The following is a 26,699-nucleotide window of genomic DNA, read 5'->3' on the forward strand; positions in this document are numbered from 1 at the left end:
TGGATGGATCACTCAGTGGATAAGGAATTGGCTGGATCATAGAATCATGCTTTATGTTGAGTTCAAAGGGGCCCATCAGGATCATCAAGTTGATGGCCACACCCAAAAAGTTGCGGTCAACCTCTCTTCATGTCCCAGTGCAAACCAGTGGTGAGTGATGTCCGTCACGGGGTGGTGTTGAGACTGGCACTGTTTAACATCTTTACTGGAGACAGGGACAGTGGGATAGAGTCACCTCAGGATTGCTGATGACACTGAGTTGTGGGTGCAGTCACATGCTGGAGGGAAGGGATGGATCCAAAGGGACCTGAACAGGTTGGAGAGGTGGGTCTGTATGATCCTCATGAAGTTCAACAAGGCCAAGTGGAAGGTTCTGCGTCTGGATGATGGAAATCCCAAGCACAAGTACAGGCTGGACAGAAAATGGATTGGTAGTCACCCTGAGGAGAAGGATTTGGGGGTGTTGGTTGATGAGATGCTCAATATGACCTGTCATGTTCACTCATAGCTGAGAAAGCTAACCACATCCTGGGCTATATCACAAGAAGCATAGGCGGCAGATCAAGGGAAGGAATTCTGTCCTTTTGCTCCAACATTGGAAGATCCATCTGCAGCACTTCATTGTGCTCTGGGATCTCCAGTCTGGGACATTGACCTGTTGAAGCGAGTCCAGAGGAAGCCACAGAGATGATCAGAGTGCTGGAGCACCTCTTCCTAAGGAGATACACTGAGAGAGGAGCAGATGGGGCTGTTAAACCAGAAGAAGAGAAGAAAAGGGTTTGGGGACACCTTACTGTGGCCTTCCAGCATGGAAAGAGGGCCTACAGAGAAAGCTGAATGGGACACTTTTCCAAGGGAAATTAGTGACAGGAAAAGGGGGAATGGCTTCCATGTGGAAGAGTAGGTTAAGATGAGATATCAGAGAGAAATTCTTCCCTGTGAAGGTAGTGAGGTCTCACAGGCTGCCCAGAGAAGCTGTGGCCCTGGATGCGTCCAAGACCAGGTTGGATGGGGCTCTGAGCAACCGAGTCTAGCAGAAGGTTTCCTGCCAGTGTAAAGGGGTTGGAACAAGATGATCTTAAAATTCCTTTCCCACCTAGACCATTCTATGATACAATGAGGTAATCCCATGCATTAATAAATGACTGTAGAGGGCCACAGGAGAGAGTTGCACAGTCATAGAACACAAATTAAAAAGTCTTAGAAAAATTTGTTGACACAATGTGGTTACTTGAACAACTAGGAAAAAAAAATCCTAAAATAATAATCCTAAAATCCCAACCAATTAAAATGAACATTTTGAAATATAGTGAGTGAAATATTCAGCCTGGAGCAGAGGAGACTGAGGGTTTACCTTATTGCTGTTACAATTTCCTCATGAGGGGAAGAGGAGGGGCAGGCACTGATCTCTGTGGTGACAGTGACAAGAGCCAAGGGAATGGCCTGAACCTGTGCCAGTGAGGATTAGGCAGGGTATCAGAAAAAGTTTTTCACCCAGAGAGTGGTTGGGCACTTGAAACAGGTTCCCCAGGGAAATGGTCACAGCTCCAAACCTGACAGAGTTCAAGAAGCATTTGGACAATGCTCTCAGGCACAGGGTGGGATTTTGGGGAGCTGTTCTGTGCTAGGGACAAGAGTTGCACTTGATGATTCTTGTGGGTCCCTTCCAATTCAAAATATTTTGTGGTTCTGTGAATCCAAGGAGCTCATGTTGTTAAGGGTATAACTCTACTGAGTGGAAAACATCTCTCACAATGCTGCCAACTACAGTATGATAGCATGGAGTTTTATTTCATGTATAATGGGTTGTTTCATAAGTAATCTGTTGAGAAAAAAAAAGACCATTAAGACACATCATAAAAGAGCACTCCTTCCCTTAAAAATTCTGACATTCTGAAATTTGATATGAGACCAAGCTGAGGAAAAGTTTAGAATTTCTGAACAGAAATGAAAGAGAACACTTAGGAATATAAATACAATTTTAATTAAATAGATCTTGTTCTATAAAACAAAAAATATATAAAATATTGTCTCCATTCAAAATTAAAGCACTAGGGTTAGACTTTACAGTGCAAGTCTAAGTGCTTTGAATTTTTGCTGCTAAAAATTTGTCAGAATCAGCACTTTATCAGTGCTTAGATTTGAGAAAAATGCACAATTTCACAGGGAAATCTCTTTCATGTAGGCTATCACAGACTTTTCGTATAAGCTATACCACCTGAAGCAGTGTTAAAGCAATCATTACATTTGGGAAATCACATCTCTCCAGCTCAGAATCCATTCTAAGAATAATCAAAAGAAACCAAAAAGGCTTTCAAAAAAATCTTATTCAGTGTCAGCTATTATCGCTGGAGGTAAAGGGTCAAGATGATCCTTTGCATTGCTTTTCTTAACCTCCAAGTTTGCCTGGGTACAAAACATGAGATACTGCTACTCTGTTTGAAATCCAGCTTTGTCAAAGCCCATCTGCTCTATATTAAGTTATCAAAGAACCTATTATTTTATCTGAGTCTTAACTTATCACAAAGAAAAATTTTATAAGTCTTCTGGCAGCTTTTAATTTAAATAATGAGACCACAGTGTTGTTACAACCTAGTATTTAAAAACATGGCAATAATTTACCAGGAAAAGCTTTGAGGACATTAATTCTTGGTGTGACTTGGGAACATAACAATAGTTATCATACATGCCACCAAAAGTCCACCCTCAGCCCTGTGTCCAGTTTGCAAAACAGATCAATTTTGTGAAACACCACCAATGTCTGGAGAAGGGCCAGGACAAGAAGAGCTGCAAAAGACAACTCTCTTTTGTGCTCTTCCTGTCTCAAAGCTTCTTTAGTTCTGGGACTGTCTTAGTGGGATGTGATTCCTGAGAAGTAACTTGTTAGAAACTTTCCTTCTGTAAGTCTTCCCGCTGTAAATTTTAATCAGATAAAGAAAATCTTTCATGGGTTTTGCAGGGGGGGGGGTGTGGTTCTTCAAACTTCCTGTGCATGTAGATCTGTACAAATCAAGTTTAGCAATATTAGCAGTTTAACTGGACCTATGCCATGGGCTGAGAGATTATGGAGCAGTGTGTAAACCCCAGAGTTTATCTGACAAAAACCACCCTAAAAATCCTGGTAAGAATGTTATTACAGTATGTTGTTCCAGCCAAGTTCTTTTGAGAACATAAATGCACTCAATTCTCACAAAATTCATGATTCCAAGAATTTGCCTATTATTAGAAACAGGGCTCATTTAATCACACAAGCAAGATGTATTTGGGAGCCAAGACAAAGACAATTGAAATCAATGGCATTTGTTCTATTGACTTCAGCTTGGTTGGGCTTAAATCCTTAGGCTCTGCTCCAGCTGCCAATTCATTTCTAGAAGTGAACTTAAGTATGTGCTTCAGTGATTTAGCTTTCCTGAAGAGGGATGCATTTAAGTTTGTGCTTTAATGATGTGTTGAATTGAGATTTTAAAAGCTGAAGGGGAGCAAATTTCCTAATATGCTGCAATAAATTCTGATGAAGTGTATTTGGACATGTAAATTTAGACAAGAGTTAAAACAGTGAGGTATGATAATGACAGATACATTGAATAATTCAACACATGCTTTTCTCTTTTTAGAAGTTAATCTTTTAAAAACAGCAATACAAAGTTTAATGGTCAAGAACAACATACTAACGGTTGCAACATAAAATAACACTTCAGATTGTTTTTAAGCAATTCACGCAACAAGGCAAGTCATTATAATAAAGTATATTTAATTGCAAGAGTGGGTGATAATCCATAGCTAATCAGTTTTCACTACAGAAACCTGCCATAAGTTTTAATTTTGAATGGATAGTGTTTTCATTTATCTTTTAAGGACTCAAAGTCACAAAATAGAAGCAGCCATATGATTGTCCAGATGATCAACTTTCGTCCAACCGCTCCTAGCTGAAATTTCAGGGACTCTAAAACAATTTCCTTCACAAGAAGGAAGGCCAATAGCTTATATTACACAATTTAAAACACATATATACATACCTGTTAGTAAACGTCTGAAAAAAAAAAATCTATGAGTTACTGGGGAGCTTATTTGCAACACAATTTTAATATTCAGTAGAGGGAGATATTTTAATTTTTCGTTGAAATCAACATGTCTAAGCCTAAGCCAGTAACTGAGTGCTAAATTAATATTAATTCAATATTTTTGTGCTCTGACAATATCCAACTGCTCCAGGCTGAATGAAAACTGTGTTATTCTATAAACCAAGAAATAGTACCTATTCCAAATCACTAAATGTTGTAACTTCATTTCTCATTACTGTCTAAGAATGCAATCTTTCAGGTTTCAGGAGAATTAAATAAAGGATATACTCAACCCTAGAGAGCTACACCTTTTGTCCTTCCTTAATGACATATTTTGACCTAGTCCCAGCTCACATATGGGGAAAAGGTTAAAAGTATATAATTTGGAATTACATATATTGACTGATAATGAGGACAATAATCCAAAACATCCTTTTGGTTACCAATACATGACACAGATTTTGAAACTATTTTTTACTGCACAGTATGACTGCACCTCTGATAGAGAGTTTATTCTTTCTGGATCAAATTCTGCTCTTTATTACGATGGTGTTAATAAGTTATTTTCATTGTCTTTCAGGAGTTTCCCTGAAAGTTGTGTGAAGGTCATAATTAGGCTTTATATTACCTGAAAAATACATCCTGTAAATGATCAAGAAAGTCTTCACACCTGAGGTATGTTACTTAAAGGTAAAAATTATTTTGGAAGTTGGATCTTTAGGGATCTGTTGCTCCCTCAAATAAAGAACATATTTTTTTCCCTCCGAACATCCTGACTATGGTATGCAAAAATGGATCTTGCTATTTAGAAACATGTTTATTCACTTCAAATGGTTCTGTTAATTCTCTCTGTGAAGGTGTTTCAGCCTATGGAGGTCTGTTGGATACTGCCTAGAATAACCTTTCAGAGTACACACAGTCCAGACTGGACTACCAGCCCCTGCTTACTAACTTTTTTTGCTCAGGTCTTAACCAAAATAGTTTCTCCATTTCAAAGACATAAAGCTTCTGTTTTCTTTTCCACATCCAGATCTTGCCTCCACAATATGTTGTTTTTTTCTTAGTGCTGCATATTCTCCTGAGATTTACTCCTGAATACACATGGACACTTAACACTTTCACACGCACCACTTTCCTACCCTCCAAATGGTGAATGTCTGGGCTTTTGTTGCCAATGACACTGCTCCATTTTCCAAAAGGGAAATTACCTGTGATGGCCTTTCCTTTATCACACTGAACATACCCTTATCTCATCACCACTGGTATTTCAATTTTTATAAAAGTGAACTCCGGCACTATATTTCTTTGCTCTTCCCCTGCCACTCTGAGATATTTCCACACTTGTCTGATCCAGTTCATGACTTGCTAAACTGTGACTGATCAAGTTCAAGTATGAGACTTTACACAACCCTGTTCAAGTCCTTTTTGAATGCAGACTTCTGCCACAATTATCAATCCTGTTTATTGGGCACACAAGACAGATGATGGACTTTGGACTTGGTTAGCATAAGAGATTTGATAATCAGGATGCCTTGACAAGAGCAAACAGCTTTGAAGATTGCAAGAAGATTAAGTTAGACTGACTTACTGGAAAAGAAAATTACATAAAAACTTCTGCAAGCAAGAGATGTAATATGCATAAGTTTGTTTATATGATGATTAACCCAATCATTGTAGTAAAACATTATTAGCCTTCCTAAAATAGTATATAAGCATAGGTATTCCACAATAAATTTGGATTCTTCTGAGCATATTGGAGTCTCCCTGTCTCTCTCATCATTGCCAATATCTGTTAACCTGTACAAAACTCTGGTGTTTTCCTTCTGCCCTTAGAATGTTGACTCTGAGGTCAGGAAATACATTCCTGCCCCAAAGTTCATGCTGCTAAAAAGAAACAGCTGCAAAAAGTACAGCTCTTGTAGAATTGTTCAAACAAACATCTACCCATAAAAGCAATTCTGCAGACATACTTTTAAACAACCATGGACAGTTTTCTGCTTCACAGGTACCAACCTAATGGATTGATTTAGCATTAGGGGAACTGTATTTTTATGTAGAATTCCTAATATTTTTACCAGAGAAATCAGCTTTGCTTTAACAGCTATTTTCCAATTTAGAATAGCATAAGTGCCATCTAATTTACCAGTTTCAAAGCCCATTAGTACCTCTGTGAAACCTACAAAATTATTGGTTTTCTTTTATGCTAAACACATTATTGTGCTAAACTGGCCACAATAAGAGTTTGGAAGTTTTTGTGCTATCAAAAACTGAAATTAAACTATGTTATTTTTGTTGAGGGATGTATTTTGAGTAGGTACTTCAGATTGTCCTTGAATCGACATAGAAAATTACAGGGTAGATCAGAAAAGTAACTGCTGAATATTAATTTTTCATGGGATTTAAAAGTCCATCATAGACATTAAGAGATGACAAACAGTCAAAGTGTTAAAAAGCAAGTCTTTCCTATTTTGTAAACAAACAAAGTCAGATACCCAAGTATTTAAGTTTGGTACACCATCCATAGGACTGGTAAAGATACAGTCAAGGTGTTTTGTTCAATCAGAAACATTTCTCTGTAACAGAGCCTTCAGAATTACACGGGCTGCACTAAAAAAAGAAATACTGGGTGAAAAAGTGCACTTGGCCCTTCACTACCATTCATCAAATGTAAATAAGCTCCTAAGGGGCTCTTAACTCCTCCACATATAAAATTTTGCAGCGTGTGTGGTTTTCCAATAAAACTGAATGCCTTTTAGCTGCCCAGCAGTACAAGTGTGACATCTGAATTTAATTCACAGTTTTGCTATGTAAGGAAGTTTTTGGGGGACAGTTTAGTGTCTGTTATGGTCTTGGTTTTTTCAGTCATTTTTCCTGCCATCTGCTACCCTGAAGAAGGATAATACACAGGGAGGGCATTGGCTGAGACACAACGGGAGCAATTAGGAAATAAAAGATGTAGCTGCATTCCATTGAAATAGCCCTTGCTGGGGATGGGTTGCGGGTGATACCACAAGAAAAAAGGTGAAGGGGCTGGGTTTTGCTTGGTCCTGGTTCCAGGTTTAAGGAGCTGTTTGCTCTCTTCCCTGCACCTGGCCACTCGGAGCTCAGAACCAGCCGAAACATCGGGGTTGCTCCCTGCTGGGCCCTCTGCCCACAGCATGTGGTGCAGCCACTCCTGTGCGTCGCACTCTGAGATTCCAGTCTGCTGCGGCTTTCCTGCACTGCAAGTCTGCTTGATTATTTTTTTGTGTCCTGGCCATTGGGGGTGGGGGGTGTCTGGAACCAACGTGCGGGGTGTCCCCTTAGTCCCCTTATGGGCAACTTTTCTGCATGGTAGCCTGGCAATCAAAACCAGCTGCGGCCATGACTTCCACTGTCAGCCAGACCGCCATTACCGCATGGCGAGGTGGCCAAGCGCGCACCACAGCGCCCCCTGCAGCCTTGGAGGAATCATCGCACCTGCTCTGCCCACTGGGAGCCACCAGCCCCCCTGCTGGCCATGACCGGAACTGCACCGAAGGGGAAAGCGCTTAAAGAGCAGGACAAGATCGTTTATTGGGTTTTCTGTTTTGGTTTGCTGTCACCATCATATTTACTGGAAAAATCCCCTCGCCAGGATTTCTTCTCCTGGGAAGCTGAGAAGCCTCAGAGAAAAATTAAAACAATAATTATCTGATTGCTTCTCCTGTTTTTCTGCTTTGGAATGTGATTTGGACATTGTTTACCAACTGGTCATTGTTTCATTGGCTTCATGTGAATTGTTTTAACTTAATGACCAATCACAGCCAGCTGTGTCAAGGCTCTGGAGAGAGTCATGAGTTTTTCATCAGTATCTTGTTAAGCCTTCTGTCTGTATCCTTTCTCTATTCTTTAGTATAGTTTAGTATAGCACAATATAATATCATATAATATCAATCATATCATATCATATCATATCATATCATATCATATCATATAATAAATACGCATTCTAGGAACATGGAGTCAGATTCATCTTTCCTTCCTGCCATGGGGGACCCAGAAAATACCACAGTTTGTTGTTGCTGCCATTGTTGGGTTTTTTTGTTTGTCTTGATAGAGAGAGATATATATTAGTAAGGAACTGCAATTCCTTTTTTTGTACCTTTGCCTGAAAGCCTCGTCATTTCAAAGTTATAATAATTCAGAGGGAAAGGGGGTCACATTTTACATTGCAAGGGAGGTTACCGCCTTCCTTGGGAGACACCTGTCTTTCAAACCAAGACAGTGTCATAAGAGGCCTCTTCTTCAAGTTGTTGTTCATTCTGTATAGTTTGTATTTTAGTGAAATCATGAAAATGTTCCCAGTGGTTTCAGTCAGAATACGGTCTTCACTCTTTTCTGTGAAAATTCTGTGATTTTTCATAGAATCAAAGAATATGCTGAGTTGAAGGGACCCATCAGTATCATCAAGTCTTTACAGACACTCAGCTTTAATCTTGTTATTCTGTGGTAGGGTATGACTTAAGCACTGCTACTAACTTCCAGGAATACAGCAAAGAAATTACTCAAAAGTTAAATAAGATTTACCAGCCGTGAGGAGAGTTGGAAAATATAATTTGATAGATTTTTAATACATTAAGACAACATCCCACTTCTCCCAGTATTTCTAACACTGGGGCTGAGTACTGTCATCTGACATGCTAGCCAATTTAGTTTTGATTTAGCCAATTTAGTTTGCTTCAGCCCTGGTCTGGTGAGGGCTGTCAGAGGCATGTGGTGGGAGAGAGTGTACATGTGCCACTTGCAGGAGGCAGCGAGGAGTGGGGGAAGCCTCATCCCTGAGAAGACTTCACCTGGCAACACCTCACGTATAGGAAAGTTAGTAGGAAACACTGTGGAGGGGCTTTTCCAATCAGATGGAAAAAGTGTCCACCAATGGATGGCAAAGAAAAGTTGGACTGGCCCAATGGTCTCCTGTCAGTGGGCAGATTTTGGGAGGGGCCAGTTACCAACTAGTATAAAAACCAACCATGTCACGAGCTCACTGCTGCTCACTGGGCCAAATTGTTGTTCACTGCTGTTCATTGGCTTGCTTGCTCCCTCTTTTGCCCTGGCCCCAGCCTGCCTTTTGTCTCTCCTGCCCTCTCTGCCTCTTGCTCGCCCTCACATCTGTCCTGTGTCCCTGTGTCCCCATGTCCCTGGCCACCACCCTGGTGCTTTGGCCCAGCATCTCTGCTTGAGCTAACTGTGTTCAACCCTACCACTCCAATCCAGCCCACCCTGCCATCCTGAGCCAGTGATCCTTGCTGCAACCATGTCCAGGGTCCAGGACCTCTCACCCAGGTGCCCACTCACTGTAAGTCTGGTGCCATCACTGTGGGACCCGCTCCTGTGAAGCTGCACCTCTCTGAGAGCTGCACAGGCTCATTAGGACCCACCCTGTCCATAGGCAGGCAGCACTCACAGCCCCCATTCCCTGGCTGCCAACAGCACTTCCCTGATCAGCTGGTGGCAAAGCCCTCTTGTTCTCTGCCTCCCCTCTTTCTCTCTCTCTCTCCCCTCTTCCCATTCCTTTTTCATTTTCATTCCTTCTTTTCTGTGTTTCTTAGCCCTCTTTCATTTGCCTTTTTCTTTTTGTTCTTCGTGATCAATAAACAGTTCTCAGATACAAGGTTTATCTCATTTGGCTTAATTTTTTTCCTGGCTATCTAATCTAAAATAACTATTCACAGTTTCCCTCAGTGGAATGTGGCACATGTTGACCTTCCTGGGCATTTCTCTTGCTGCAGAAAGGTCATTTAGGTATCTCTGCAAAAACTGGCCAGTCAGTGTTAGAGAGAATTATGGTCATGCCCCATACCTCACACTGAAGAAAATACACTTGGGATAAAATTCATCAAAACCCTCTATGATGCCAAGATCCTTTTATAGGTGTTTTTCCTGTCACTTTCCTGAAAGTTCTAGTCACATATGACTTCTCTAGAACTTAGAATTAGAGCTTTCTATTTATTTGTCTGTACTGAAATCTGTGCCAAATTTTCAGGTGTAAGTAAGGCATGGCCTACTAAATGCCCAATGCTATGGAACACAGTTGTTCATTAAAGATGTACAGTCTGTAAAGGAACACAAAGTGTCAAGGATTTTCCTATAACTTCCATACCCATCAACCAAAGTTTGGACAAGGCAATAAATCAATCTTATGGCATCCTTCAATTTAATCAGACACCTACTTAGAAAAGCTCAGAGGTTCTGAAGCCTGTGAAATGGCATTTTTCCACAACACTTCAGTCTGTTCTCAATCATGTGGATAATGGTACCTTAAAAGTTTGCTTCAGTGACAAAAGGAAGAGAATAAAAATTAAGAATTAAAAAGGGGATCAATATTCTTACAGTCATATTATGAGGAAAGAGGACACTAAATTAAACAGGAATTGTCATAGTCCACTGGATAATGTAAATGTCTAAAGCTACAAATGTGCTGTATATTTTGGGTGGCCTTTGAGCAGGATTTACTGTATTCTGATAGTTCCCCTGTATTCTTTGAACATGTAATTCAAAGGGGTTTTAATCAACAGGCATACAGGGCAGCTTCATAAATGTCAAGAATGCCTAAACATCACTGATATTGACAATAAAAGGTAGAAACATAAAGCTGGTGTGTGAAAGGAATGTAATAAAACCACAGCAAATATAAAAAGTATAGGACAGAAGTAATGTTGTCATTAAGTTCTGTTAATTGTGAGATAACAAAGGCTACTTTGCTTGCAGAATTTGTAAAAAAGTATAGATCTCACAGGAAAATCTGCTTTCATCAAAATCCACAATTTCATAGGATTGTACTGATCTGAATGAAATTTTCAGCAGAAACCATTTAAAGTATTTGTTGCTATTTTTTTCTGATGGATGATTTCATCTTTTAGTGTCTTCTTTTTTTCTATTTCCTAATTAAATAAAATACGATTTGGATACCACATAAACATTCTGTTGCTGCCAAATTAATATTACAGATATTTTATTTTGGAAAATACAGGTAACTTGCTAAAATATAAGAAGAAAATAACATTTTGCAAACCCATAATATTCCAAACAAACAGAACCCTGACCTTCATTTCCTATTGGCATCTCTGTATGCTCATAAGAAGATTAATTTGTGAAATGAAAATCCTCTCCCACCATTTTATCTGAAGGTTTTGAAGTAACCTTACTGACCACTTGTCCTGCTTTGAGACAAATTTGGGAGGAAACGTTTGAAAGGTGTCTCCTCTGAAAAAGCAGATTCTGGCCAGCCCCTCCCCCACCCAGTTCAGGAAATATTTCCTTGGCAAAAGTGGAAAAATAACTGTTTATTTTACAAGAGAAAAAGAAATTAACAATGTTAAACAATAAAACCTCTTGTTGCTCTAGAGAGATGGTAGACTCAGAGTCCAAAGTCCTTTCTTTGGGTGTGGCTTGGCTCCTTCTCTTTCTCTTTTTCTCTCTCTCTCTTTCTCTCTTTCTCTCTCCTTGGACCTGGGATTCAGCATCCCTGGCCCGGGCCCCTCCAGGCTCTCAGCAGGAGGAGGCTCATGGCAGATGATGTTCCAGACCAGAGAAGAGATGAACAGTTCCAGAAAAAGCCACTGTCCCAGGAAAAACTTTCTTGACTCAGCTCACAGACAAGAAACCAGCTTAAAAAGCAAAGGAAAGCTGTCCTCCCTCTATCCATGCTGCAGACAACACGCCAAGAGAAAGGAATCTGGGGGAGTGTAAGAGACAGTCTGTAGTTTCCTTAATTTGCCTCATGATTGTCATGAGGACCCTGAAGACCCCCGACAGGAGCTCTGCCCTGGCTGAGATGGATGTTTTCTGGATGTTATGCCAAGTGATTGTTTGCAGGTGTGCTCGCTGTGCCTTCACAGAACACTGCTTTGAACGGGTTCTGACAAGCAGTGGCTTGTCCCTGCATGCTCACACCTGCCTCACAGACCAAGGGGTCTCAACACAATGGCCCATGAATCTTCCCCACCTTTTGGCCAGATGCCACTTTGGATTGAGACTATATGAACAGTAACTTTTGAGACGACTTTGGTGACCCCCCCACTGACGACAGCAAATCTGTGTGGCTGGACCATGAGGATTCCGTCTAGTTGGTAGCTATATTCCCCCTCCCCTCTTTTTCTTTCTATCCTTTATTTTCCCTTCTGATCCATCTATGGCATTTGCTGTCGGCCCTCAATAAAGGTGCATTTGTTGTGAATAAACTGACAGTCCCCTGCTGTTTGTCTTTTGCACTTTTGGGATCTGGAAATGAACCATCACGACTCGCTTGCCCTCGTGGATCATGACAGGGAGGAAGTGAAGCTGCTGCACACAAACTGCATGCCCAAAAACTCATTCCACTGCTTCTCTCCCCACTTTTGCTCTTAAAGGCACTAGACTTGTATCTGCACAGAAAGACAGACAATGGGGATACCACACCATACAGTCACTCTAGGACACCACTTTAATGTGCAAGGAATATACAATAAGAAAGATGGAGACAATACTACAGAGCCTCAGAGTGTCTCCCAAGAGCAAATCTCTTGTTCAGAGATTACACAAAAAGAGGATAAAAAGACATTCTATTTTTTTTAAGTGCATTTAATCTGAAGTAAGAGACAGACTGATAAAGAGAGAAGACAGAAATAAAAGTGAACAGTGATACAGCATTCATCAGGCAGATAGAAAGGATTTGTGCATAATGAATCACAGATATCAAAAAATGAAAGGCTAAGCTCAAAGACAGCTACACTTGAGGTTTAACATACAATTCGGGAAAGCTCTTTTCTAAAAATAAGGACAGGCAAGAGGATAATGCTGAAATATTTGACTGAAAATCAACAAATTGATGGTTGAGTCTCTAGGTGATCAGTCAGTCCAGAGACCACAAAAAGTGAATAAATTAAGCCTTGAAAACAAAGGTAAGTGACTGAGATATGGCATGAGAGAGCTGAACGCTTACAGGGTCAAATTCAGCAATGGGAGATAGTCTGACTTGTGCTCCTTAACCCTCAGATACAGCTGGTAAGCCACTAATGGAAGTAAAGTTATTTATTTAGCTCCTGTTGGCATAGAACCAGCATCAGCAAAATTAATAATTACCTATTTACTAAAGAAAAAAAAAGTCTTTTTTTTCCTCTGATACTGTAGCCACACAAACTTCAAATGTTCCTAAAAATAACAAATACAGCAGCTAAGCACATTTAATTAGGGAAAGTAAGGTCCACTTTCATAGCGGAAAATAAGTTTGAGTAAATTTTGTTAGCTTCTCAAATCTAAACTATAATTTAGAAGAAACTTAATTGTAGACTCATAGAATATCCTAAGTTGGTAGGGTCCCAAATGTGTCATAAAATTCCAAGGACATTAAGAACTGCAAAATTTAAGACATAGCACCTGTCTGTATCAAACAACAGGAAATATAGTTTCTGCTACAATTAACTACAGGCATAAACAGGAGAAACCTCAGGGTGCTGCTAACACATTCTGATTTGAAGTAGCAGATGAACTGATGGGATGCCTTATGTCAAGAATAAAAACTGCCCATGAGTAAAAGGGTGGTACAGTAAGCCCTGACAAGTGGAAGATTATATATTTAGTTATTGTTTCATCATCCTCTCACAAAACAGCTACAATAACATCACTACAATGTTTATATTTATACTATTGGAGGATTTCCATCATGTCATGGACTTTCTGTATTTGACAGGAGGGACAGCAGAGCAAAAGAGATAGGGAACTACTGAATCAACCATGAAAATTGCTACTTGTGCCTGTATTCAGGGAATGTAGACATCTAAAATGTAGACATTTAGACATTTTAGACATTATCACTGATTTCTGCTCAGCTCAGAAAAGCCTATCAGACACTACATTTCCTTCTGCCATTCACTTCCTGCTTCATGCTACCCAGTAGCCATCATAACACTGATTATGACCTTGGCATCTGAAGTTCATCCAATATCACAGAGATGTCATGTCCCTCAAAATAAAATTACAGCATTCATGAATGATTAGTCAAGCACCTTTCTTGCTTGACTGAATGCACTCTACCTGTATAGCTCTCTCATGGCAGAACCACTTAGTTTTGAAATTATGTGTTTATAGTGCATACTGGAGGGCAGAGATTGCCAAACTAGTGCTGGTTAAGTGGAGGTGGAACGGGGCTTTTTAGACTGGCACAGTGCAAAATGCAGCTGTTTTCCTTCAAGGTTGGTGCTGTCTTTGCTGGGCAAAGATGATAAAGGACATCAGACTGGAATACAAGACTGTTGCAGGATAATACCTTGCAATAGTGAAAGATATTTTTAATTAAATCAATATGTCATTATAGCATCATTAACCTCTACCTACCTCCTAGTAGGTAGGCAGCCTTAGTCACAGATGAAATAATCTGTCAATTTTTAAAATTTTAGAGGTCTTTCAGCATAAGCTTCATTCTTTCAACAATGGGTAAGTTAATAATTTTGAAAGTATCACAAAGGTTTCTGAGGTAGAAAGAATGGAAAAAGAAGGAAATAAGATGAAGAAGAAAGAAAAGAAAAACATGCAAAGAAATAAGAGAAAGGTAGGATACTTTTATATAGCCTATGAACTAATAAAATATAACAATCTATTTTGAAGAACTGCCAAAACAAAAAACTGTTGAAATCTAATTTGTTTTAAGGCATGGAAGAATTGAGAAAGTATATCTTGACCATGCTACAGCAGGATTCCTTCTGTTAGTTACCACGTTGGTCATAATTAACAGAAAGATATTTTGCCAGTGCTTCAATTTACACAAAACCTTGCAGGATTAGTCTTTTACATGTGAAAATCACTAGAAATTTGAGGGGAGTTGATGAAAACTTTGATTAGACAAAAGCATAATTCTCCCAGAGAGTGTAGCAAGTCTGGACAATGATTCAAGAAAAGGAATATTTTGAACTGTGATATTCTCAGGTGAGTAAAATTTTTTCAATGTTTTGAGATATGCTATCCAACTGCTCACAATCCTGGAGGTGCTCAAGGAATGACTGGACATGTCATTTAGGGCTATGGTGTACTTGACATCTGGTATCAGTCAAGGGTTAAACTCAGTGATCTTGGAGGTCTTTTCCAATCTTTATGATTCTAACTCTGCATGGAAAGGTTTGGGCTTTATCTGAAAGGAGAAAAGAAATACAAGAAAGTCAAACTCCTACAAGATGAAAAGTATCTTCCATCCAGTTCATTTGTAGCACACTGGAGTATATGTATGTCACTGTATTTGGAACTGACAAATCTCTCACTGCCTTTATAAAACTAGCTGGTTCCTCTCCTGTGAACCTCTATTTCATTAGAGTAGAGAATCTGCAACAGATTTTAGTGGAAAGTTTTACCTCAAGAAAATAAATGCAGTATTTCCTCATGGGTTATAATAATAATCCTCCTCTTATAGGTACAAAAAACCCAAAACAACTAAAACCAAAACCAAACCAAACAAAAAAACCCAAAAATCAAATGTCAAACCAGACAAAGACCTAACAACAGAGATGTAAATAAACTTTCACCCCCCAAAAATCACAGAAGACAGCATATTCTATTTCACAAAAGAGAGTTAAATTACCTCTGTGATTATTCAGGGAAAGACCACACCTTTAAAACTTCAGTGACTCCAGTGAGCCTCCCTGACTTCAACACTTAAAAACATGCATAATTTTCCAGAATTAATCAGAAACCAATTAAAGAAAAAGAAATTTTTTCTTTGAAGAGCATGAAAAGACAGAAGTATGTTGAGCAAGTTGTGGATCATGTATCTATTAATTCTTGAACTAATCTACCACAGTTTATGTTGATGACAAGGAAGCAAATCCAGGAAGCTCTTACACATTACATTACAGAACAGTGGACAACACACCAGAGAATTGCAATCTTTGAAGGTAAAAGACCTTACCAGGACTCCTGCTTCTCTTAGCATGAATGCAGTGTCTACAAGTGGGTCTACAAGGACCCACTTGAATAAGAATTGTGATTGGTACCATTCAAAAATTTAGAGGACAGAATGGAAGTGTACAGAAAATAATTTATGTTTGATGAGTACCTATCATTATCTCCAAGAAAATAAAGAGTGGAAAAGAATCCAGGGGACACTCCTTCCAGCTGTTGATCCAGCTTTTATGAATGAGAGGTCTGCCACATGTAGACTTATCTGAAGTATACAGAATAAACACCTGTTTGAAATAATTTACCTTTAGTTTAAGAAGGGTGTCTCCTATTACACTGTCAGAAGTTTCCACTACATCTAAACTGGAAGAAGAACCAGTTATTCATCTTTATTGGACTGTAAACTTTCCCCCTCGAAGCATCCTTCTGTTAACAAAAAAATGTAAACATTGTACAAAACACAAGACAGCTTAGCTTAATGATGCTCAATGAAGCATTAGTGTGGCATAATTTGATTCGTTTGATGCTTTAATAATGCAAAACATAGTTTCTGCTTTATTACATAGCTGTTAATGCAGAAATGACATGCTTAAAAAAGATTTACTATATTACTATTTGCATATAGGTTTGCTTAACAGATGAGTGTTTACTGCTCCTTTGAAATCAAAATATCTATTCAAGGCATTCTAGACTGAATAAAGACTGCCATCTTCTGCTGCAATTGCAGCAGATAGAGGTACCCAGATTAGCCTCATAACATGACCATATGTTACACTAGCCTTTATCCTGTAGGGAGTACCTCCCTTCCCAGAAACATAATAGAAGATGTGACTAGAAATATTTACAAAGTGTTTGGGGGTTTTACAACATGTTTTTTCGAGCTACATATCTTTATGCATTTATTCCCTTTCTGAAGAACAGAGAGGGAGCAACCTGACAAAGGATTTAATTGAATCATAGATTATCCTGAGTTGGAAGGAACCCATAAGGATCATTGAGGCCAACTTGTGGGTCTGCACAACCATGTACCAGTGAGTGTTGTCCAAACACTTCTTGAGCTCTGCAAGGCTTGGTGCTGTGACGACCTCCCCAGGGAGCCTGTTCCAGTGCCTGACCACCCTCTGACTGAATGTTTTTTTCCTGATACCCAGCTGATGCCTCTCCTGACAAAACTTCATGCCATTCCCTCTGATCCTTTTATCTGCCATCAGATTTAATGGATTAAAAAATACATTAATCCATCCAGTTATCAAGAACTAAAACAGATTACAACTTCACTGCCAGCCTACCCTTTCTACCCTGGCAGCATAACTGCCATTACTGATGCTCATTCAAAATTAAAATTATTTAACTTAGCAACAGTTAATTTGTATGTGGTTCAAAAACTTATGCTGACTTTACTCAACTTTCATATACACCAGGCATGACATGGAAGAGCAGGCCAGAACCCAAAGAGACAATTTATAATTCTGAGAATTTTTTTTCTGTTTCAGCCCATAATTTATCAGGTTATAAACTCTAGTTAATTTTAAAAATTATATTAATATATATATATATATATATATATATATACACACATATAGATAGATATAGATATAGATATATAAATAAAAGAGGCCAAAGAAATAAGATCCCAAACTAGAAGAAGTTTCCACATTAATTTGTCATTCAATGCAAGAGATTAAATGAAGTAGTCCATGTGTTGATGAAGTTTTCTGAAGGATTTTTTTTGTTAGAAAATATTCCTTTGTTCACACAGAAATACTTCTAACGAGTGTATGACTTAGTTTCAGAAGGATAAAAATTCTTAAAATTAGTTCTTAAAATCATCAGGGTGTATGTGACTTCTGGTTGAAATAGGCAAGGGGAGAAAACAGGCAAACATATCTCTGTCCCTCGGTGGAAAATTTCACAAGTCAGAGCTGCTGGTGATGTCTCCTCCAAGCTAACCATGTCTGTAGCCAAATATGTATGAGACACATTCCAAGATACCCTTCTCCAGAAAGGACATTCATAGATTGAGAGTAAGAACTTAAATAGACTTTACATGTCTAAATCCAGACTCTGACCTACATATTTTTTCCTTTATTTCATTCAGTGAATGATTACCTTTTACAAAAAAGTGCAGCTCCAGTGAGAGGCAAAAAACATATTCATTACAGAACAACTATTTATTTAGGGTGTAGATCCAGAGCCCAAGGAGATGTGCAAATTCCCTGTTATAGATTAGGTGCAAATTCCCTGTTATGGATTAGGTAGAGGAGCATTTTGAAAAAACTTAGAGGTTGGAACATACCTGGAACATGGGTCCCTGATGTCAAAAGCAAGTGCCCTGATAAAAAAGCTACTGGATATTCTGGGAGGGGGGAAAGGTGATGAACATTGTTCTTCACCTTCTCATTTCTTTTTTTCTTCACTTTAACTGGATAGAAAGAAGAAGGATTTTGAAAAATCTCAAAGCTTCCACAGAACAAATTTCTATATATAGAGATCTAACATTGCTGGCCCCTGTGATCTTTGGATACAAGTGATACAAGGAGGGCTGGCAATGATATCAAAATCAGGGAGAAAGGAAATAAAAGAGTAACACTGACATGAAAGAAGCAGGAGGGCACAAAGAAAGAAAAATTCCTTGACATTAAAGAGGCAGAGCTGAAACAAGACACAGGAGGGGAAAAAAAAGAAGCAACAACAACTTCAACAATAACAAAAATTGCTATCACTTATTTGAGGCAGTGACAATTTCACATCGAAGACATTCATAACTTCACTGACATTCCTAACATATGTCCCCTTGTTTACCTTGAAAGGCAGATAAGTGCACTCCAGAGGGAAAAAACCAACCTCACCTAACAGAGTGAGTGAGCTGTTTGCATTGTCCTTAAGAATGTCCACAGTCAATATCTATTCCTCTGATCATCTCTGCTCATTTTTCTCACCATATAAAGGGCTCTTCTTCACTAGACAACCACATTCAACTAATCAACTAATAAATAGCTGGCTCAAAAAGAAAGCACCACAGCCTTGAGAAACCAGCAAAGGACATGGCAACCAAACTGACACTGACAGGTAAAACTTCCATTTCATTTGCTGGATTAACACCCAGCAGGCAACAGGCAATGCTATAAGGTATTTTACCCTAAGAATACTGAATCCACCAATACTGTTCCTTCCAAGTGGCAAAAAAGAGAGGAAGCTGGGACCTAGAGAACATGTGCTTCCTCTGTCATCCCTGTCCAGCTGTAAGCACAGAATTTATTCCATCACTTTTCTTTGAATTCCTCTCCAGCCAATTATTACCAAAAGAGGATTATTTGAGGAAGAGTAAGGTTTCTATAGGTTTGGGTTTGTTCTTTAATTTTGTTCATCAGAACTACCTGTATGGAAGACAATCTAAACATAAACCATACCTGAGGCTTCCTTAAAATGATCCTGTGTCGTCATGATTACAACATAACACCAAATCTGCATAAATTAGGCTGTTATGCTCCAATTAGGCATCCAGTTCTTGCCAAACATTGGCTTTTCTCAGCTTCCTTATCTGAGGACACAAATCAAAATAATCCTGTTTTGACTGCACAATTTGATAGGCTATGTGGTCTTTGCAGAGTGATTTGTTCTTATGATTCTAAAATTATTCCTGCATCTCTGACAGTATACTCCTCTTCAAACAGCAAGTATGCTGTGTGCCCCAGTAATCTTTGATAATGTTGCTTGTCCTACAGAATCATGTAAGTGTAGCAGGCACAACTATTTAAATAATAATGATTAAGTACCTCTCCTCCCTCCTTCTCCACTGAGCTTGGTGTCCCCATGTTGTTTCCCTCACAGGTCCTCACCTCCTCCTCTTCTCTGGCTGAAATTAACAGTGATAAGCCTTTTTGTTTTGATTTTCTTCTTATATATGTTATCACAGAGGTGTTACCAACCTCTCTAGCTGGGCCAGGCTTGGCCAGCAGCATGTCCACCTTCAGAGCCATCAGGGATCGGCTCTGCTGGACATGGTGGAAGCTCCTAGCAGCTTCTCACAGAAGTCACCTCTGTGCCCTGCTCCCAAAAACCAGGCTGTGCAAAACCAACACAGATGTTTATTAGTTTGAAGACAAATGTTCACATACACTTGTGCAGTAAACAATTATGTAAGGTGAGATACCTAGAAAATCTGTGGAAGAAGATCCAAGTATCTCCTTCAACTTTAGCTTTTTTACAGATAACCTTTGGCCAAAGCCAGATTTTTTATCTGGTCAAAGAAAACCTCTATTGTTGTCATTATGGAGGCTTGGATCAGTTGAATAAAGAATACTAGCCACTACTTTTTGTCAGGATTTTTCTGAAGAAATTAGCCTGGTGAAAATCTTTTTTATCACCCTGGAAGCAGGGAGAATATCTGCAATTATGCCAGATGGCAGGGAGCAGGGCAGTGACAGCAGGGGAAAGAGGCAAACATCAAGGACAACTTTGCCAAAATGCCAGAGGAATGCAGAGACAGGCCATCCCAAAAGAGCAGCCAATACAGCCAGCACAGCTTCTCCCACAAATGAACACCTCTCTCCCATCAAGTCCCACCTCTCTCCTTTCCCTACACTAAAAAGAGATCTCAACTCTCATCCCTTCCCAACAGTCCATGAGAGATAATGCTTGTGGCAGGGAAAGATGATGTGAGAAAAGGAGATATCTCATACCCTTGGGTAAAAGAAATACTAAATATCCAATATTCTTTAGCACTACCACTGGATGAAAAATAAAACATCCCTTTCAGAGGGTTTTTTGTTATTGAGTAATAAAGTGATGCACAGAAAGAGTGACCTCCCTGCTACTAGAAAGATTTCCTTTGTAAATCTTTTTTCTCTAGATTTCTGACTGTTAGTTGATATTTTTACTGCTTTTAGATCTCAAAGTGTGCAGTGCTGAAGCACCTTTTTAGCACTTAAAGGTGAAACAAAAGATGACTGATCTGATTGTCATCCCAAACAATAAAAGACAGTTTGCTTTCCTGAGGTGCTACACTTGTAAAACAAAGGTAGTTGTATTTCCCTCAGCATGTTTGCTTCCAAGAACTAGATTCCTAAATAGCCAGCAACCATCCCTCCCTGCCATCCAACAATCCAGCCACCAGCAACCATCCAACCTTGCCCACTGACTCAGGGAGGCAGCTTCTTTGCTGATAAAGGTATCATAAATTTACACCCAACAAGTAAATCTAATCCAGTGGCAGGAAATTAAGGAGGAGAAGAGGCCCTGAAATTCCTGCCACCATGCATTTGTTTCATCTGTTTACTCACAGTAGTAGCCAAACAGAAAAGGCTGTGAGGCTTTGCCACACATTGTATTTCCCTTCTCTAAGTGAGATGGAAGCATAACCTGTAATTCTAAATGGGAAATTTTAATGCCATGAGGTCATGGATGAGTTAATTTGTTTGTAAAAACAAGCTTATTTCCCCCCACGGTTCTAAAATATCAATCTGTTACTTTCTTCTTGAGATTGAAAAGCTCCCAGCCTGGATTGCATGCATCATTATGAACTTCAATACCTCCTGTGTAAAGGTTTAGCCTTACGGCATGTGTATCTATAAATTAACATAAATTGCCACAAGGAAAGCAGTTGTTCTGCTTAGTTAAGATTGATAATTGGCCTCTGAGCTATTCAGAAATTCATGAGTGAAGTATATTGAGCTAATCCCAAATATTATACAAAGATCAGAAATCAAAATTTGACTTTTTTGTTAACTACTTATCTCATATTTTTAATTAAACTGTGTCACTTTGTCTAAAAAAGCCTATTACTGTGCTGAAAGAAATGTCAAGTCTCAGAAATCACATCTACACAAAACCCTAACAAATAAACTTGTCTATTAAGAAAGCATCTATGTTTTGATAGAAAAAAAAAAAAAATCTTGGTAAACTGATTTCCTGGTTCATTGCAATACCCACAGATATTCTACAGAGTATTTTGGTTTCCCCTGAAAGCTTTAACTCACCTTTCTTTGCAGACAAGATATCATTCTCATTCACTCACATGACAATCTTGGTCTACCCTGAATTTGGAATCAAACAAGATCACAAATAGAGCAGAAGAGGTGGTGAATGCTTTTGCAAGATCACATATTTTAGAGTCTCCTGACACTGATGGAAATACCTGAGTTACCAAAGTGATTATTCAGGAAAAAAACCTCCAGGCTATTTACAACCTATCACTATTTCATAAGATATTCCCCATGCAAAATGATTTTTGACCTCAAATTTTATTTTCTGCTTGGGAAAAAATGCAAGATTTTCTTTTTGCTTCTTTCCATATATGCCAGAAGCAGCAAATATAAGTGTGTGTTCACCTCTGAGAGTTCATGCCACTCAGGGAACTGGAGAACAGAAAACTTAGTTAAGGGTCCTCGAAAGCTGAAATGTCAAAATCAGTATGAGAAATGAGAAAACCATCAATTGTTGGAGTCAAAGACAAGCAAATGTTGTAAATGAAGAGGACAATTAATGCATTCATTTTTCAAGGATTAGAATAACTGGAAGCTGCAGTTTCAGACAAGAAAACTGAGTGTTCTGCAAGTGAACAGATGAAAAAAGTCTATTATGAGAAAAGAATGTATTGATAACATTGCACTTGCATGACAGGAGACTTCAGGAGGCAGTACACCTGTAAGTGGAGACAAAGCCAAATGATCTATTTCGTATGCATTAATCTGATACATTTTCATTCCTTGTTATTCACTTTTTGCTTTGGGATATTGAGATTATCAACACTGAGTGTTCACAGTTTTCCTTATAGAGCAGCTCTCTAAATGCGAGTTCTAGTCAGCTCGCTGACATTGTGCTCACTCTCCAGAAGAGAAAAAACCATCAGCCAGAGAAAACAGGAGTGAGCAGAAAACTAAATGGTATTACAGGAGCTGGTGGGGTCCATTTCTACATGTTTTTCTTTAAATTATTTTTGAACCAGTGTGCCTAAAAAAAAAAACAACAAAAAGATGGAGAAAGAAATAAAGCATTCTCTGGTTTTTGCCCTTAAGTCAGACAGGGCAGAGGAGGTGAAAATTACAGCCACCAACAAAGCTTTAAGGAAAGAAAGCAGAGAATGTGTTTTGGTTTGGGGTAGTTTTTTGCTTGGCTGTTTTTTTCATTTCTCACTATGTGTCAGTTTGAGTAACACTGTGGCATGAGGTCTAGGACATTATGATCTAATACTTAGTGCTGCTCTGTAACTTTAAAAAAACACAAAAAAGGATTTCACTGTACTTCACACTACTTACAGTGGAAACCTAAAAAAAGATAAATACATAAGCAGAACTCCACATCAATCTAGTCCTGTTTTTCTCCTCATTTAACATTTGACTTGGGAGTCAGAAAGAGACAAGGTTTTGCACACAAGCACCATTTTGGGTTTCCAGCAGTGCCAGAACCCTTTTCAGAGTGCAACTGCACCTCTGAGTGAGCTGCTTGCTTCAGAATGTGTTATTGGGACTCATTTGTACCTAATCTAATTCCTTCTCATAGTGTACTTCAAAAGGGTGAATCTGCCTTGGAAACAGGGCTCATTACTGTGAGAACAGAATAAAAGGGGATGCTGTATCTTAATCATCCAGCATTCAAAAGATATAGGTCTTTGATTTAGAATGGTGACCCTTTTAGACTTTTCACTCCAAAATGTGACCCTATCTGTTCTGTCAATCTGTGGCATGGAGAATTGAAATAGATGGTCAAACATTTGAAAAATGACAGGATCAAAGATTCTCAAGGCTGTCAAATAACCATCAATTTTCCACATGAATGCAAACTATGAACAATAGCAGTATTATCAAGCAGAAAGTTCAGCCATCAAAACAGGAAGAAAAGCAGCAGGTTTCTGGGTTTGGAAACTCATTAATTTCTCCCAAAATCTTCCTCATTAAGAGAAAAGGGACAACAAGACTCATGAAAGGGAAATACACACAAACAGAAACCCTATTATGTAAGAAATGTGTATCATATTATGTAAGAAATGTGTACCAAAGCAATTGTTCCCAGAGGAAATAACTTCATCACATAGTTCAGCTAAATACAGATGATAATTCATCAGTGTTTACATATATTGTGAAGAGAGCAAGAAAAATCAAACTTAGGGCTTTGGAAAACAGAATGACATATTTCCCCTTTTCAGCATTGATTCTTTTCTGCCAAGTTTCAAACACTGCAAAAAAGTTTTGAAAATAACAATCCTTTAGAAAAAGTAATTTAGCAAGAATGCATTGTACCACACTGCCTTTCCCCTCTGAAACACATTTTTTTCTGGGCATTCACAAGTAAATAAGTCTGGTCATGGAAAGGGTAATTCTTTTATAATTATGGATTATTTGCTGAAGAAGCAGTTTTAAAACTGTATTCTGTAAGTTTTTAAAGCAGGAAAATAATCTCATGAATATTGAAGTGCTGCAGTGGTTTGTTCCAAGAAGAGACCAAAAGAACTTCTATCCTCCTATCTAATAAAATGTAGTCTGATAAAACAGAGAATTCTCCACAAATGTACATGGGAGAAAAACACAAATCCCAACCAAATTGTGTGGACACTGGAAACAAGTACTTTAAACCTCAGCAGAAGTTCAGGAGGAAAACAATCACTTTAATCTTTTGTTATAGTACGTAAAGTACAAGGAACCTTCCAAAGGGCAAATACATTACTCTCTTTTCAGCAAAACTTAGTGGATTTACTGCCTATGATGCCTCAGGAAGGAAAAGACAAAATTCTACTCTCCCCAAAAAGTTATTTCTCTATGTACCTACAGAGAATGGGTTTCCATGTGTTCTCTCCAACTGTACAATTTCTCCTTAAAAAAATATTGAGACAGCTTGGGTGAAAGTATAGGGGTATAGATCCTTTAAACAATTCTTTAACTCCCGATAGCAAAACTCATCTGAGATGAGGTGAAAGATAAATTTCCCACTTGTGTTCCCAAAAAACTCTAAATGCTTCTTTAAATCTCCATTAGTTTTTCCTAAAAAAAAAAAAAAAAAAAAAAGGTAAGCATAACAAAATAAACCAAAGCAATTCCTTCCCCTTCTTACACTTCTTGGTGACCAAAACCTACTGTTCTTTTCCCACACACATTTTAAATGCTACAAAGAAGTCTTTGTCACTAGTTTGACAGACAGAAAACATATAAACTACTTGTGCATGCTCTACTACAGAATTAAAATTTCTAGCAAAAATATATAAATTTCTGTTATAAAGCAGACAGCCTTGGTAAAGCTACAAATGAGGTTTCAGAGGTTTCCTAAATATGTTTTCTAAACCCAAATTTCTGTCTTTCTTTTGATTATCAATAGAAACAAAAATATTTTTGTGTTTTATGAAACTATTAAAAAGCGGCAGGGGCTAATGTTGATAAATATTTTCCCATATTATTTTAGGATATACACTAAAATCAAGCTCCCACGCATCCCCAACCTCTTCACCAGAGAGGCAGTACAAAAAGTAGTAAAGATGTTGGTTCTGTAGAATCCCTGCTCAGCAATAACAAAAACATCTCTGTATTATCAGCCCCATGTTCAGCATAAACCCAAAACACAGCTCCACACCAGCCACTGTGAAGAAAATTACCTCTGCCACAACCAAAACCAGCACAATCAACATGCACATTGTTAAAACACCTGCTCCTTCAATAAAACAACATTTTCTCAATTGTAACTCACTGTTCTCTTTGCTGGAAATATTCAGTTGCCTTTCAGTCAAATATTATTCATGGTCAATCTTAATCCAGGAATAGGAAAGTTCCAACTGTGGATATTGCATTGATATTTTTTATGTGGACAGCTAAACAAATTTTCTTTGTATGTCAACAGACTAAGAAAGGATCCATGACTTTGTTCTAAACTTGACTTGATTTATATATTTTTCATATATATATATATATGTATGTATGTGTATAGGATTTACCTAAAACCATGCATGTTGTACATAGATATTCACAGGGAGAGCTGTAACAAAGCAGCAGAACTCCTTTTAAACACCTGAATTCTGCATCTGCATTTGGCAAAGTAGATGTAAGTTACAGCAACACAAACCACTTTTATTTCACGAGGCACATTATATCCGCTATTCAACTATTCTTTCATGGGTTGTTTTATTGTGACTATGGTACATAAAACAGCCCATTCTAGTTCCACATTAAGTAGGCAATACACCACAAGCTCAACCAAATTACTAGCTCTCATAAAAGAAATCATGAATGACATCTGTCTTTATAAATCCCATTATATTACTAAAAATGCAAATTAAGAACATTAAACATAAATTTCCATTGTACAGAAATCATGATAAATTCTCCCAAGGAAAGCAAATACTAGGAGTTGTTTGCACCTTAACTGCTTCAATATTTGCAGAAATATCTGTTGTGCAATTTTAGCATTGTTCTGGATGCACTTCAGGTTTTAACAGAGCAAGCTGTTCTTCCTTCTGGGCAACTGCAGATATAATATGACCACTGTTACATTTTTCACTGCTGTACACTGATTCGAATTTTTTTAATAAGGTTTAAAACTGGACATTTCATTGAATGCACCACACTGTGAATTTACACTTGATAAGACAGGGTAAAAATCCAGAAAATCATACTAACTGGCTTCCCAAAAACATCAGCTGTGCAATCCTGTCTAGATACCTCCTCTCATGATACACACAGTTTCAGAGACACAAAAATGCAGCAAATTGGTAAAAGAATTACAGATGTAGAACACTAATTATTCCATAAGACATCCTCTTCTCTGTGAGGGGGG

The sequence above is a fragment of the Haemorhous mexicanus genome, chromosome 2 (assembly GCF_027477595.1).
Source record: "Haemorhous mexicanus isolate bHaeMex1 chromosome 2, bHaeMex1.pri, whole genome shotgun sequence".
Lineage (NCBI taxonomy): Eukaryota > Metazoa > Chordata > Aves > Passeriformes > Fringillidae > Haemorhous > Haemorhous mexicanus.